This window comes from Capricornis sumatraensis, chromosome 5, assembly GCF_032405125.1.
Source record: "Capricornis sumatraensis isolate serow.1 chromosome 5, serow.2, whole genome shotgun sequence".
Lineage (NCBI taxonomy): Eukaryota > Metazoa > Chordata > Mammalia > Artiodactyla > Bovidae > Capricornis > Capricornis sumatraensis.
Genome location: NC_091073.1, coordinates 92,241,155 through 92,257,944, shown reverse-complemented (window position 1 = coordinate 92,257,944; position 16,790 = coordinate 92,241,155). Strand labels below are relative to the sequence as shown.

At 38.3% G+C, this 16,790-nt stretch overlaps 1 protein-coding gene across 1 annotated transcript in view; it reads left to right on the top strand.

The window, feature by feature from the left end:
* Positions 1 to 16,790, top strand: part of SLC13A1 (solute carrier family 13 member 1) — a 75,565-nt gene that overhangs the window by 3,457 nt on the left and 55,318 nt on the right. The window lies entirely within an intron of this gene.

Below are 16,790 nucleotides of genomic sequence, written 5' to 3'. Positions count from 1 at the left end.
AAGATGAGAACCCGTAAGTGGCTTTACCATGTAATGTTCAAAAATGAGGGGAAGGGCTTTGCTTTGCAGAGCTTGCTTCTGTTTCAGACATTCTACCAGCTGCTTTATCCAAGTTATCTTATTTAAGGTTCATTACAAACCAAGAAGACAATCATAAATGTCCTAGCATTCTCGTTTTATATTTGCAGAAATTGACATTCAAAGACATGTGACCCAGCAAAGGCCACAGGGATGGTTGCTGAAATGGGATTTGAACTCAGGTTCTGTCAGAACTCAGATTCATGCTTTAATAGTGGTTTTGTTTTACCCTTTTCTATATTTTGTATTTTTGAAGACTTGCCTTCTATTTTAAATAGTCACAAAATGTGTGGCTTGATACTTATTTAGCAACAACTCAGGCATAACTCCTCACCATAATGCTTTAGAGAAGAGGTGTAAATTATTAGCCACTTCCTTAATTGACCTCAGGCAACTCAACTTCTTGAAGGTAGACAAGTGCAGTAATTTTAAACCCTGGGGATGGACCTAGGAGAACTGGAATAAGGGTCTCATGTATGTCATGTGCTGAACGTCCCAGAGTCCCAGCTCTACAAGCTAGTGCAATCAGCTTCTCAGGATATGATCCCCCTTCTCTTTACACTGGATGTTTACCATGAGTCATGGCATTAAGTTGGCATCTTACAATTTTTAGATGGAAGAGATTTTGCAACTGTGTATTTCCATGTTTTCATGGAAATAATATTTTATAGCAAAAGAAAATATTCATCACCCCAGAAACCTGTGGGTCTAAGTCAGACAGAAGTTCAAATTGAGTCCTTATAAATTAGGTACTATAATTGGTCAACTTTTGAAGATTAGACTTTGCGATAGAAACAAGTCAATAGCTTACCAATACATGGCTATACAGATGTCCAACCAACCTCTGTCTGACTCCAGAGCCATGATCTCAACCACAGCTAAACATCTGTGTCCTTATGTCTTCCAAGGGGAATAAGCATACTCCTGATACATTGGTATAAAAGTCACTTTACTGAAGGAATTTTATTTTCTTATTGCTTTACATGAAACATCAGAAATACTGTCTTTTTAATCATCACAAAGGTATAAAGGTAGTCCCAGTCCTTCCTCAATTAGTAGTTGTGTGCTCTGTGCTCAGCTGCTCAGCTGTGTCTGACTCTTTGCAAGCCCCTGGGCTGTAGCCCTCCAGGCTCCTCTATCCATGGGATTTTGTAGGCAAAACCATTGGAACAGGTTGCCATTTCTTCCTCCAGGGAATCTTCCCGACCCAGGGATCGAACCCATGTCTCTTGCATTTCCTGCATTGGTAGGTAGTTTCTTTACCACTGAGCCACCTGGGAAGCTCCCAATGAGTAGTTAGTGGTCAATAAAAGAAGCCTGTGATGTAATTGATGTTTATGTAAATGAGTAAAATTAATCCTTGAAACTGAAATGTTCTCTCTTTGGAGAGGAACTACCTTAAATAGTTCCAGATAAAAACTTGTTAAAATTGGCCTAGGCTACACGCCTTAGTTCCACTGATATTCCCCGTGCAACATTATTCTTTTACGACTATTTTTAGCAGCTTGTTAATTTTATTCTTCTCAGAATTCTGTGCTATTTCTTTGCTTATTTCTCTAGTTCTTGGCTCTTTGTATTTCTTGTGATGGAACAACATGATAAAAAGAAGGCCAGGTTTGTCTGACAAGTTGTAAGGGAAGAAAATTGGACAATAATATTTTCTGTTTGTAGAGTGCATCTCTTACTGATATGTCGGTCCCTCTGGTTTATGTGTTCATTATGGACCCCCGTTTTTTTCAGGAAGACAGTCCCACAGATATTGAGCAGCAGTCCTTAGTTGACTGGTTGTAAATCCAAGACCAGATTCCAGGTTTCTGTCAGATACTTTAGGATTTCCTGGGAAAATACTTTATGCCAAGAGAAAGTTGAAGAGAGGAGAGGGAGAGTCAGCTGAACAGAGCCTTAGTTCGCTCTACCAGCCCCGGTCAGCGATGGAAGAAACACAGCTGAGAGGGCCACCTCTGTGTCTGTGGCTGTCGTGGGCTGCTTCTGTTTCCTCCACAGTCTATGCCTCTGATGCATTGTGAATCTCAAAGTTATAATAGAAATTACAATAAGTAAAAGAAATAATACATAAGGAGAGACTTAGGTGCTCCATCTGGAAAAACTAAACAGATGGGAGAAATATAGCACTTGTAAAGAAGTGTAAACCTTAAAGGGATAAAGGCTCTGATGGAAGAGGGGAAGTGGTAGGTTGAGAAGCCTGACAAAGGAAAAGAAAATGGATGGGAGAGAATTTTAAAAGACCACAAGTGAGAGAAGAGGGAGGAGAGGAACTCGGAGAAAACATAAGGAACTTCTAAAGGGGCAAATGAAATTGGATATTGTTTTCAATGTTGGTCTAAAATATTGTAGGGATTTAAAATAAAGGGGTGTGTGCATGCTAAGTCATTTCAGTCGCCTCTGACTCTGTGCAACCCCATCGACTGTAGCCCACCAGGCTCCTCTGAGTGGGTTGCCATGCCCTCCTCCATGGGATCTTCTGGACCCAGGGATGGAACTCACATCTCTTATGTCTCCTGCATTGGCAAGCAGGTTCTTTACCGCTAGTGCCACCTGGGAAGCCCAAGATAAAGGGGTAAATGCTATAAATGCCAAGAAAATGAACATTTTAGATACAAAAGAGCATCAGAATGATGGAGGGCAAGAAGAAAACTAAACATAGAATCATGCTGATGGTAATGTGGTAGGAGATGAACAAAACCAGGAAATCCAAATGTGATATATATTTATTTCATGAATATTTGATGAGAACTTTCAAAGCCCAAAGTATGGGGCTCAGTGTACAGTGGCATCTTACGCAGTTTAATGTTTCTGCTTTCAAGTAGCTTGCAAGGTTGCTGAAAAGTTAATATATACCATGGCCAGCATTCATCACAAAATAGGGTTGTATATAAATCCATGCCAGTGATGGAAACAAATCATTTATTTTATCGGTGTGTAGTTAAAGGGTGACTCTATCTAGGGAAGCAACATTCCCCACCCCCTCCATTCCCCTACCGTGCACAGTCCCGCTTGCCTACAACGTGCTGCTCCTTTTCTGTTCTTTGTCTCAGAGAATCAGCTGCCCCTCATCCAGGTCTGCAATCTGTGTGTCACGTCAGATCCCTCAGCTCCTCCTAAGCCCACACCACTCAGTCTATATTCCTTTACCTCCAGAATCCACCTGCCTCCCATCTGAATCTTCATTTCCGTTCCTGCCGGCACTGTTCTCCTCTAGGCTGCCTTCATCTCTCTCTTTCATAGGCCATTTCACACTGTTTCCCTCTGAAGTCTCCTGCCAGAGGACTATTTTTAAAATGTCAGCCTCATCCTGTTGCATTTACCACTGGTCCTAATTCTTCCATGGGCTTCCCAGGTGGCTCAGTGGGTAAAAACACAGGCAGATGTGGGTTTTATCCCTGGGTTGGGAAGATCCCCCAGAGGGGCACATGGAAACCCATGCCAGGATTCTTGCCTGGAGAATCCCGTGGAGAGAGGAGCCTGGCGGGACACAGTCCATAGGGTCACAAAGAGTCAGACGCAACTGAAAGGACTGAACACTCACTGGTACCACCTCTTCTGTGACTCCCTTTTGCTGACAGGGGGAAACATCTAACAGAACTTGCAGATATGCTGGGTCTTGGGATTTTGCCATTTCTTTGTCCTAATAGCCCTCCCCAAAGCTCCTGATATCTGACTCCTTCATTCACACTTCACTATCTGTGCCCCTAGAGTACCCATGACTATTCTTGCCTTTCTGTCTTTGATGTGCTGTGTCCCCTTCAGGGAGTGCCCACTCCTCTCACCTTGTGCTTGCTGGGAAAGGCAGCCCAGGCTGTGATACAAGCAGACTCATTCTCCATGCACTCATTGCATGATTGTGAAGACATCAGCCTCCACTGTACCGTGTATTCCATTTTGCCTTTATCTTCACGTCCCCCTCTACACTGCAGATACCTCAAGAGCACAGAACACGCTGTTTACTTGTTTCCTCTGGCCCAAGCACAATGCCTGACCTACAGTAGATGGTTGATAACTGTGCTGAATGAAAGGATTAAAGATCTCTCATGGCAGAAGGATGCAGATACCTGAGCTAGATCATGTAGGAAGCAGAGGATACAGGAGAAAGGAGATTATGAAAGGAAGGAAATTCAAATAGAGTGTAAGAGCCACTAAGGGTCAGAACAAGAATGTAGGTAGGTGTATCAGGGGAATGGGGATGTGTCTCTTCCACGAAGCTCTTCTCTTCAAGATACATTTTTATACTCTGTTTGGTAATGATAAAGTAAGTGAATGTCTACTATGAGCCTCCAACAACCATTAGAGTAGTCAATATTATCCCCATTTTACAGATAGCAAGCAGCTACTCAAAGAGGTTAAGCAATTTGCCCAAAGTCACACAGTCTCTAAGGGGAGTGAGGATTTACAGACAAGCTGTCTGACTCCCAAACTCATCGACACTACTGCTTCCTTGCTGGGATTTACATCAGATTTTTAAAAGCTTGCACACTGCTGTTCTGGCGTTTGTAATTACTAGAACACATATTTAGATGAGGTCTCCCACTGGATGGCAGAGCAACTATGACAAAGGATAAACAGATCATGTGAGCAAGAAATAAACATTGGTTGTTTCAAGCTGCTGAGATTTAACCTAGGCTGTCCCAACTTATCTAGCATATTCTGAAAAACTCCCTAACTGGTTCTGTCACACTGCCCCCTGGTCCATGCCCTCATCTGTAAATTGAATAAGACTCTTACAAGAGTTTTGAGCATTGTCTGTGAATTGGCTGCCCCAGGGTCACCTGAGGTACTTGTGGGCGTGAAGTCCAGGATGCTGCACAGTTAAGATGCATCATGACTCTAAAGCAGTTAACCCACGGCCGGCATTTTTAATCACACTCTAGCATGACGTCAGGTTGGAAAACAAGGTGACCTCTGGCTGTTTCCAGTTCTGCTGTGTGCGTGGGATGTGAACACAGAACATCTCCATTGCTAATTGGTTTCGGAAGTTAAATGAAAAGGAAATAAAAATTCCCTTGTAATTGACATAGTGGAGCCACTAATTGCCTTCCCTTGCTACCTATTTTGGGCTGAAAACGAATAAGAAATGCTAATTATTTTTCCTTAACTTTGTAGTTGAGCTTCTTACTCTCCATCTTCCAATCTGAGGCCAGTAGGAGTCACTTTAAGGTTTTCAGTTAATATGGATTGAGTCTTGAGAAATTCCTGCCACAGTAGTGGTAGGTGTGTCAGGAACCATGCAAAGCCCTTTACAGGCTTTGTCATATAATAATAGTGTTTTTCTTGTAGCATACAGATTCATAATGCGTGATTTTTCTTTCTCCCATCTTAATTGCTGTGCATTCTCTTTGAAAATCAAATGCTGTGACTGAGGCTTGTGATTGGTCCTACTTTTCTCAAGCTGTGCTGAGAGACCGTACCCACATATGTACTAATTCCACATATGCCAAATTACTCCCTAATATCAGTCAGTGTGTCATTAAAAAGGAGAAGAGGTGAAAAACTGCATTTTAAAGGCTAATTTATATTTCAATTCTATCCAGAACTATAATTTAAAAGAGAACTGAGGTGATTTTAAAATATAATCAACCACATTTCCCAAGATAATTTGACCCTCAGAACTTTAGTCAGAGGGGAGTCATTATCCACATTGCCTTGTCATAGCAGCATTTGCCTTTTCTGCCTCTGTAGCAAGTTCCTGGCTGCACTCTCTTGGGGTGGTTAAAACTAGATACAACGATGATATTGTGAAATGAGGAAGTGACCCAGGCAAGTAAAAGCTTTAGTTCCAATTCAAGCTCATTAGCAAAAGAGATGAAAACCTCAGGAGAACTATAAAGACCCATTATGATGGGCATCAAAATATCCAGTGCCAGGCAAGTAGAAAAGAAAATAGAAAAGAGAAAAGGCAAAGAAAAGAGATTCCTAGACTAAATAATTTATGCCTAGTAGAATATAGGGATCTCCTATCTAGGGATCAAGGTTTATTGTTTAGTTACTCAATAGTGTCTGACTCTTCGTGACCCCTTGGACTGTAGCCTGTCAGGCTCCTCTGTCCATGGAATTTCCCAGGCAAATATACTGAAGTGGGTTACCTTTTCCTTCTCCAGAGGATCTTCCCAGCCTAGGGATCAAACCCTCATCTCCTGCATTGACAGTTGGGTTCTGTACCACTGAGGCACTGAAAAAGCCCAGGGATCAGATATCTGAATAAAAACAGTAGTAGAAAAGACACCGAGGAAAAAAGCTTCAATCATTTAATAAGTGCCAGGCACTTACTATATGCCAACCATTGTTTTAAGTGCTTGGAACAGGGTAGTAAATGAAATACAAGACGTGCTCTCATGAATGTACTTGGTTAGAACTCTACTACATATTATTAGCAATGTGATTGTTGATCCTTCATTCAACATGGAATTAAAATACCTACTTTATAGAATTTGGGGAAGGACTACATAAAACAAGTATTATACCTGGTATGTCACAGGCATTCACAAATGTTATTGTCCCCTCCTCTTACTCAATCAAGTCAGAAGAACAGATTCATCTCTTTACTCAGCAAATATCTTCACCTTTGAAATGAGGTTTCCTATCTATAAAGCCTATGGTCAGCAGTCTGGATGAAATTTGTACAGTGATGTCCCCTCCACCCTATTCTCCACCATAAACACAATGCTGATAAACATTTCGATAAATCAAAATGGATCAGAAAAGCAAGCAAGGAGAGCAAACATGAGAGAGAAAGCGGTGGTCTAAAGTGCTCCCATGTCGTTTCGGGGTCAGAATTAATTTCAGTGCCACAAACTAAGTGCTAGAGAGTGATTTTCTTGGCAGGTCTGAATGACCAAACAAAACAGCTAGGCTGACCGCTGTCTGTGGAAGCATTCAGAGGAAGCAGTTTCTGCCCAGCCCCCAGCCAGGACTGACCCAGACTTCCTGATCCAGCAAGATGGCTGGATTTGCATTGTTCTGGCAGGACTGAACCTCAGGCTGACAAGATAGAGCACATACTGGACTGCAAGCTGGGGACTGGCTGCAGGCAACTGTAAAAGCTTTAGGAGGACAGAAGGGAACCACACAGAAACAACTACCATGCAGGGTCAATCTGAAAACAAAATTTCAAAATGCAGTAAGACAATCAAGAAGGTCTGATAATGAAACCAACAGAGATGGAAACACTCCAAATAGGATAAAAGTAAGGGAAATCAGTAGATGAGAAATGGGGGAAGGGATCCATAATAAGTAACATTATTTTTGAAATAGAAATGTATCAATTACACCAACAAATTGAATAATCTAAAATGGATAAGTTTCCAGAAACATACAACCCATGAAGACGGAGTCATAAACAGAAAATCCTCAGCAAATCAATAAAGAGTGTGAGGTGCTTGAATCATAATCAGAAACTTCCTAACAAAGAAAAGCCCAGGCTCAGAGCTTCACTGGTAAATTCTACCAAATATTTTTTGAAAGAATTAATGCCAATCCTTTCCAAACTCTTCCAAAAAATTGAAGAGAAGTGAATACTTTCAAACTGATTTTATGAGGTCAATATCCTGATACCAGAGTCAGGCAAAGAGTTAATACAATGAAAGAAAATCACAGGTTCATATCCCTATAAACATGCACATAAAAATCCTCAACAAATACTAGCTGATAAACTCATTAGCACATTAAAAGGATCATATAACATGACCAAGTGGGATTTACCCCTGGGATACCAGGATGATTCAATACATACAAATCAGTTAATGTGATGTATCACATTAACAGAATGAAGGATTTCTTTTAAAAATTACATGATCATATCCAGCTGCATGCAACAAATTCTGGTAAATTCTCTTTTCATTTTTATTATGTTACAAATATTTTCTAATTTTCCTGGTTATTACTTCTTAGATACACCCATCATTTAAAGTAGACATTTACTTTCCAAATACATGGGGTTTTCAAAGTAAAAATAATTATCACATTATCATCCCTAGAGATGCAGACAAATCATTAATAAAATTCAACATCCTTTCATGATTAAAAAAAAACCTCTCAACAAATTAAGTGTGCAAGGAATGAACCTTGGCATAATAAGGGATGTATATAACAAGCCCACATGTAACACCATCCTCAATGGTGAAAAACTGAAAGCTTTTCTATAAGACAAGGATGCCCACTCTTACCACTTCTATTTAATACAGTACTAGAAGTCCTAACTAGAGCAATTAGGCAAGAAAGAAAATAAAAGTCATCAAATTGGAAAGACGTAAATGATCTTCTGTGTAGAAAACCATAAATACTCTACAAAAAACTTAGAACTAATAAGCTGATGTAGTAAAGCTGCAGGATACAAAACCAATGTTAAAATCAGTTGTTTTCTACATGTTAACAACTATCAGAAAAGAAAGTTAAGAAAATAACCCCATTTAAAATAGCATCAAAAATAATAAAATACTTAGTAGTAAACTTAACCAAGGAGTTTAACCTTCTACACCGAAAACTATAAAACACTGATGAAAGAAATGAATGGAGACACACATAAATAGAAAGACATCTCATTTCATGGATTAGAAGATTTAATATGCTACAATATGTCCATCTACCCAAAGCAATCTACAAATTCAGTGCTAACCACATCAAAATTGCAAAGACTGTTTTTTTACAGAAATAGATAAAACACCCTTAAAATTCATATGTAACCACAAAACTTTGAATAACCAAACGTATCTGAGCAAAGAGAATAAAGCTTGAGGCATCCATACCTCCTGATTTCAAAATACATGACAACACTACAGCAAATAAACAGTATGATACTGGCATAAAGACAGATACTTAGGCCAATGAAACAGAATAGAGAGCTTAGAAATAAACCCATTCATATATGGTCAACTGATCTTTGATAAGAGTACCAAGAATATACAATAGACAGAAGACTTGAATGCACATTCTCCAAATATAATATACAAATGAGCAACAGACAAATGAAAAGGTACTCAATATTTCATTGATCATCAGGGAAATCAAATCAAAGCCACAGCAAGTTAGCACCTCACATCTATTAGGATAGCTGTTACTTTTTTCAAAAAAAAGATAAGTGTTGGTGATGATGTGGAGAAATTTGTAGCTGTGTACACTGCTAATGAAAATGTAAAGTGATGCTGTCACTATGGAAAACAGTATGGAGGCTTCTCAAAAAATTAAAAATAGTTACCATATGTACAATCCAACAATCTCACCTATAGATATATAGCCAAAAGAAATGAAATCAGGATATTGAAGAAGTATTTGCAGCATTCTTCACAATATCCAAAACATGGGAATAACCTAAATGTCCATGGGCTGATGAATGGATAAAGGAAATATGGTATGTATAGACAACAGAATATTATTCAGTCTTAAAGAAAAAGAGGCAGTCCTGTCATCTGCAGCTACATGGATGAACTGGGAGGATATTATGCTGAGAAATAAACCAGTGATGGAAAAAATACTTCATGATTCCACCTTTATGAGGCATATGAAATAGACAAGCTCATAGAAATATAGAGTAGAATGGTGGTTGCCAAAAGTTGAATGGATGGGAAGTTGTTCAAAGGGGAAAGTTTCAGTTATGCAAGATGAGTAAGTTCTAGAAATCTGCTGAACAACACGGTATCCATAGTTAATATTGTACTGTACACTTAGAATTTTTAAGAATGTAGATCTCATGTTATGTGTCTTTAACACACACAGAAACAAACAAAACCCCAAATGGGACCTGAGGAACCTTTTGGACATGATGGATATGTTCATTACCTTGATTGTGGTGATAGTTTCACAAGTATCTACATATGTCCAAAACTCAACTAATTGTGTACAATATACATGTACAGTATTTTGTGCATCAATTAATCCTCATTTTTAAAAGAAATATAAAGCAAGAACAGGTGAATACAAAAAAAAATGACTAGTTAGAAATCTTGGAAATGAAAAAGTCTTCCCTGAAATTAAAAAGAATTAAAAATTTAAAAACTTAAGATGAAACTATAAACTTTAACCTGAGTACACTTGAAGACATACTCAGTGAACTATAAAAGAATACTAGGAATTCACCTAAAAATCAGACATAATAAGTAAACATGTTTTACATGAAAGAATGATTTGAAGGTAGATTCAGAATTTCCAACACACATGTGAAAGGTATTCTTGAAAAAGATTAGAAGTGAGATTATATTCAGAGTAATAATGGCTAAATTTTTCAGAATTAAAAAAGATATGAATCCTTAGAGCATTTCCAAGTAAAAAATAATTTAATTAAATATTAGTCCATGTTTAGATACATCATAAATGAAACTTTGAAGGAGAAAACCATTGAAGGAGAAAAATTTAAAGCTACCAAACTATAAAGAGAAAAAATGTATACAAAAGGTTGATAATTAATTTCTTATTTTTTTCAACAGTAATGAGGATTCAGTTTAGGTCAGTTCAGTTCAGTCACTCCATAGTGTCTGACTTTTTGCAACCCCATGGACTACAGCACGCCAGGCCTCCCTGTCCATCACCAATTCCTGGAGTTTATCCAAACTCATGTCCACTGAGTAGGTGATGCCATCCAACCATCTCATCCTCTGTGGTCCCCTTCTCCTCCTGTCCTCAATCTTTCCCAGCATCAGGGTCTTCTCCAATGAGTCAATTCTTTGTATCAGGTGGCCAAAGTATTGGAGTTTCAGCTTCAAAATCAGTCCTTCCAATACCACGATTCAAAAGCATCAATTATTTGGTGCTCAGCTTTCTTTATAGTCCAACTCTCACACCCATACATGACTACTGGAAAAACCATAGCCTTGATTAGACAGACCTTTGTTGGCAAAGTAATGTCTCTGCTTTTTAATATGCTGTTTAGGTTGGTCATAATTTCCTTCCAAGGAGTAAGTATCTTTTAATTTCATGGCTACAGTGACCATCTGCAGTGATTTCGGAGCCCCCCAAAATAAAGCCTGCTACCATTTCCACTGTTTCCCCATCTATTTGCCATGAAGTAATGGGACCAGATGCAATGATCTTACTTTTCTGAATGTTGAGCTTTAAGCCAACTTTTTCACTCTCTTCTTTCACTTTCATCAAGAGGCTCTTTAGTTCTTCTTCACTTTCTGCCATAAGGGTAGTGTCATCTGCATATCTGAGGTTATTGATATTTCTCCCGGCAATCTTGATTCCAGCTTGTGCTTCGTTCAGCCCAGCGTTTCTCATGGTGTACTCTGCATAGAAGTTATATAAGCAGGGTGACAATATACAGCCTTGATGTACTCTTTTTCCTATTTGGAACCAGTCTGTTGTTCCATGTCCAGTTCTAACTGGACATACAGATTTCTAAGAGGCAGGTCAGATAATCTGGTATTCCCATCTCTTTCAGAATTTTCCACAGTTTGTTGTGATTCACAGAGTCAAAGGCTTTGACATAGTCAATAAAGCAGAAATAGATGTTTTTCTGGAACTCTCTTGCTTTTTTGATGATCCAACGGATGTTGGCAATTTGATCTCTGGTTCCTTCCTCTGCCTTTCCTAAAACCAGCTTGAATATCTGGAAGTTCACAGTACACATATTGTTGAAGCCTGGCTTGGAGAATACAAGACCCTTATGGAGAAGACTATAAAATATTATAAAAAGAGTTCAATGAATACCTAAATGAAAGAAGAGTTCATAGATGAGAATATTTTAAGGCCATTTCTTATTTTATAAATTTCATGTAATTTGAATAAAAATATAAAATTCAAAAGTAGAAGCCTAAAACTATCAAGACAACTTTGAAAAAATATAAAATATGGGACTTGAGTTACCAATTGTAAAACTGATTGAAAAGCTGTAGTAGTTAAAAGAGTTTAATAATTCTGTAGTTTACCACCTTTTGAAAGGTGGTGGAGGTGTAAGTGATTGAGATATAGAGTTCATAAATGCATGTGTCTGCATTTGTAGAAATTTGCCACAGGAAATATGTAGTAGCATGAGTTAGTGGGCAAAGATGGACCATCTAATTAAAAAGAAATCAGGACATTTTGATTATCCATTTAGAAAAAAGGCATCAGACTCCTATACAAATCAATTTAGGTTCACATTCGAATAAAAATTTTTTTTTAATTTTAGAAAAAAAAATGGGAATACAATATGTATAGAAAGAATTTCTCATACAGGATAGTAAAAACACAAAACATAACAGAAAGGACTTTAAAATAACTGAATCAAAATTAAAATCTTATCACCCAGAAATGCAATAAATCAAATTTCATAGATAAGTCAGAGGCTAAGAATATTTATAAATATATATATATAAAGAAATATTAAGAATCCAAAAATAACCTCACAAATTCACAATAAAAAGAAACAACAGAAACACGAGGAAACACTATAAACAAGGTAATTTTCAGGAGAGGAACAATTATGTTCAACAACCATGAAAAAATACTTCAATGGTATAAAGCAAATGCAAATTAAATTAAGAAGAACTTTCCATACTATCAGATTTCAAATAAATAAATCACTCCAATATACCATGACTGGTGAAATGGAACTTTCTCACATTGTTGGTGCTAATACTGTATAAACTGATGCAACCTTCTTGCCTAGCAGTTGGGCAATACCAGTAAGGTTCCAATGCATCTTTTCCACTCAGAAATTTTGATAATTACTTTCATATAATAGCTTAGAAAATCTCTTTCTTATATTCACACGGATCTAGGTATAAAGATGTTTGTAGCATTATAATAATGAAAAATTGAGGGAAAGAGCCCTAAACAGCCGTCAACAGAAAAAATGGACAAATGAACTGTAAGATATTTATAAAAAGAAATGCTATATCCATTAAAAAATATTAACAATAAGTCTATATGTATCAACATGAACACATTGAAGTCAATAAAACATTGAGTGAAAAAGGAAGTTGAAAAATCACACAGAGTGAAATAAGCCAGAAGGAGAAAAATAAATATCAAATATTAACACATATATGTGCAATATAAAAAGCTGATATAGATAATCTGATCTACAAAGGAAAAATAGATGCAGTTGTAGAGAACAAATGTATGGCTACCAAGCAGGGAGGTTGGATGAACTGAGAGATTGGGATTGACATGTAACACTACTGATGACATGTATAAAACAGGTAACTAATTATAACCTACTGTGTACCACAGGGAAGTTTATTCAGTTCTGTGTGGTGACCTAATGGAAAGGAAATTCAAAAAAGAGGGGATATACGTATATGTGTAGGTGATTCACTTTGCTATACAGTAGAAACTCACACAATATTCCAATAAAATGCTTTTAAATATGTGTGTATGCTAGATCACGTCAGTCATGTCTGACTCTGCAGCCCAACACATGGTATTTTCCAGGCAAGAATACTGGAGTGGGTTGCCATGTCCTCCTTCAGTGTATCATCCCAACCCAGGGATTGAACCGGCATCTCAAGTCATACACACCAAAAATCTTATTTAATCTCAAAACCATATGTTGTTTATTAATGCAATAATGTCCACATGTAATAAAATCATGAAAGCATGGATAGAAACCCAAATAAGCAATCCAAGGGTTGATTCTGAAAGGTTAAAGTAAGATTTGCAAGGAAGAGCAGGTAGGCAGGATTTTTATTACCAGAGATTTTACTCAAATGACATCTAAGGCCAAACAGGTGAGAGAATGTATGAGATGGTGCAGAGGCACCAGGAAAAACTGAGAAGCACAAGTCAGTCTTAACGGGGAATTATTGGTGTCCTCAAGTCTGGAGAATTGTTGACGTGGAAGAATATGATCCAGTGTTACCAAATTCCTCAGTTTTTCAAGAGGAGCCAGAAATTTGGGTTTTATTTCTAATATGAAACCTGCTAGTTTGCAAATCTGGACTCAAATGTACACACGCTGCCTGCGCCCTCCCCCCCACACACACCACTGTAAGTTGTATTTTCTTCTTAGATGTGGCCATCAGTTTTCAACTGTTTAGTCTACATAATCAAACTAGGTTTAAAGTGTCCATTCCAGAATATGGTCACAGGCAGGTAGAAGCTATCACTTAAGAGTATTGGAGGCTCACTGGGATGACTACCTGTTAAGGATTAGAGTTTAGAAAAGCAGTGTATGAGGAGCAGGGATCAGAATTCATATATGAAGAAGGAATGTACATAAGACTCTTCAGAAATATTTTAGGAAGTACTGGAGTGAGTCATATTATAGTTAGAGTGAAGGTGGCCTTCAATGCAAATTTTGGATTCTTTTCAATAAACAATTCAAAAATTACTGACATGACCATTTTAAATTATGTATGGGCCAGTTAAAATATGAAAGTTGTCTTGACAAGCTAATGATTTAACACTTGAAATTTTGCCCCCAAATTTGCCCCCTCTGAGCAGACTATCAATGTCTAGCTGAAGTAGACCCATGTGGAAATGAAATTTCAACACTATGGCAGGGATTTGGTGTGGTAAAAAGAATTTGCTAGCATCAAATTCTTTTTATTTTTCTGACGTTTTAGCAGTTCTTTGTAGAAGGGTTCTCCAGACAATTGTCAGGGTAGCTAGTCCCAATCCAGCCTTATGCAGAGGAATGACAAAAATGAATTAAATTTTTGGAAAATCAACTGGTTTTGGAACAGCTTTGCCTACAGTAGAGGAATTGGAGTGGAGGCTGAAGGGCAGAGTTGAGCGGTAAAATGACAGTGGGACAGATAAGATCAAGAGACTGAAAGTGAAAATGTTAGTTCAGTTGTGTCCAACTCTTTTGCGACTCCATGGACTGTAGCCCACCAGGCTCCTTTGTCCGTGGAATTCTCCAGGCAAGAATACTGGAATGGGTAGCCATTTCCTTCTCCAGGGGATCTTCGTGACTTAGGGATCAAACCTGGCTCTCCTGCATTGCAGAAGGATTCTTTCCCATCTGAGCCACTAGGGAAGCCCAAGAGACTGGTTGGCTGTGATTAAAAGGCATGATAGTAAAAAGGTCCATTTTATCTTTGAAATCTAGGTCCTTGTAAGTATGATAGAAAACATAGAGTCACAGTGAAGAGTTTGGGGGTTATACCTGGGTTTTAACAGGCTTCCCAGGTGGCACAGTGGTAAAGAATCTGTCTGCCAATGCAGGAGATGCAAGAGATGCGGGTACAATCCATGGACTGGGAAGGTCCCCTGGAGTAGGAAATGGTAAGCCATTCCAGTATTCTCGCCTGGAAATTTCCATAGAGGAGGAGCCTGGCAGGTTATAGTCCATGAGGTCACAGAGTCAGAGATACGGCTGAGAGATGGAGCGCACACACATGTGTTCTAACTAAGAGAAAAAGCAGGCCTGGTCTTTCTTCAACATGGGCATTTTAAGTTAAGCACATATTCACAGATTCTCTCCAGAGCAAGTCAGAAAGGTTTAGTCAAGGCTCAGCTTTGTTCCACTGTTTTATTTTTTGTCAAGATTATAGAGGCAGACTTTGTATAAAATTGTCAACATCAAAACACCTTTATTCTTTCTCCTTGAAAAAGACAGCACAATAAAGATATGACACAATCGTGTCTTATTAAGAATTTCTTAGAAACTCCCCGAAGGTGCAGGAATGTTGGGTGAGTTAAAGACCAGGCCCAGAGGACTCACCGTGAGGTAGGTGAATCAGAGGGCAACAAAACTAGAAATGCTACTGCTTTGGGAAAACCTTAAATAAAAGACCTCATTAAACTCAGACAGCAGTTTGAGTTTTTTAAATTCATAAATTTTGAGTTTTATAAATTTGTTAATTTTTCAAATGCAGCTCAGAATTTATATAGATTAAGCAGTGTGAGAGCAAAACCAAGCCATGTAAGATATGCTGCCCTTTATTGATCATTTAGTACATAGTGATATCATATAAAAATTATTTATGTAAGCCAAAGTAAAAGTATTAGTCACTCAGTCATGTCCAACTCTTTGTGATCCATGGACTGTAGCATGCCAGTCTCCTCTATCCATGCAATTCTCCAGTCAAGATTACTGGAGTGGGTAGCCATGCCCTTCTCAAGGGATCTTCCTGACCCAGGGATTGAACCCAGGTCTCTTGCATTGCAGGCAGCGTCTTTACCATCTGAGCAATCAAGGAGGCCCAATATAAAGATAAATTTCAACCATTCCTTAAAAATGCCCTAAGCCAGAAACCCACAGATTTATACCTGGCAAAGCAAAAAACTACATTAAGAGCCTCTACCCTGTTTAGTTCCCTGTGTCTCCATAGAAGCTCAACTGTCTTTCTGGAAAAGCCAAACAGAAGGCTCTTCACCTCCAGGTCTGCATCATTTAGGAGCAAATTCAGTCTTAACCATGCACATAACTAGGCAGTGTCCTTTCTCTGCAAAAAAGTACACCTAACTTTTTCTTCTGAGTTGACTTCCCCTTTTAGTAGAGAGAGAGGAAAGCTGGTATGCATGGGTCCCACCCAACTAGAAACCAGGAAACATAGTTAAAAGGAAGGGTGTGAATTTTACAAGCCACAGGAAAGTAAAGACAAACACCCATAAATGCTGACATGAGCATAGAAAATTGACTACATGCTCTTACCTAGTTTGAAGGAAATGTGAAGAAAATATAAGAAATGAGGATGTTTTCATGTCATTGGTTTTTTATGTGTATTAAATTTTGACTCTTAGAGACCCTCAGAAATAACCATTTGCGGCCCTATTCTAAAGAGCAGAGACCTGCAGAGTTTCTTCTTACTTTCTCTATTCAGCAAGTGTGACTGCGA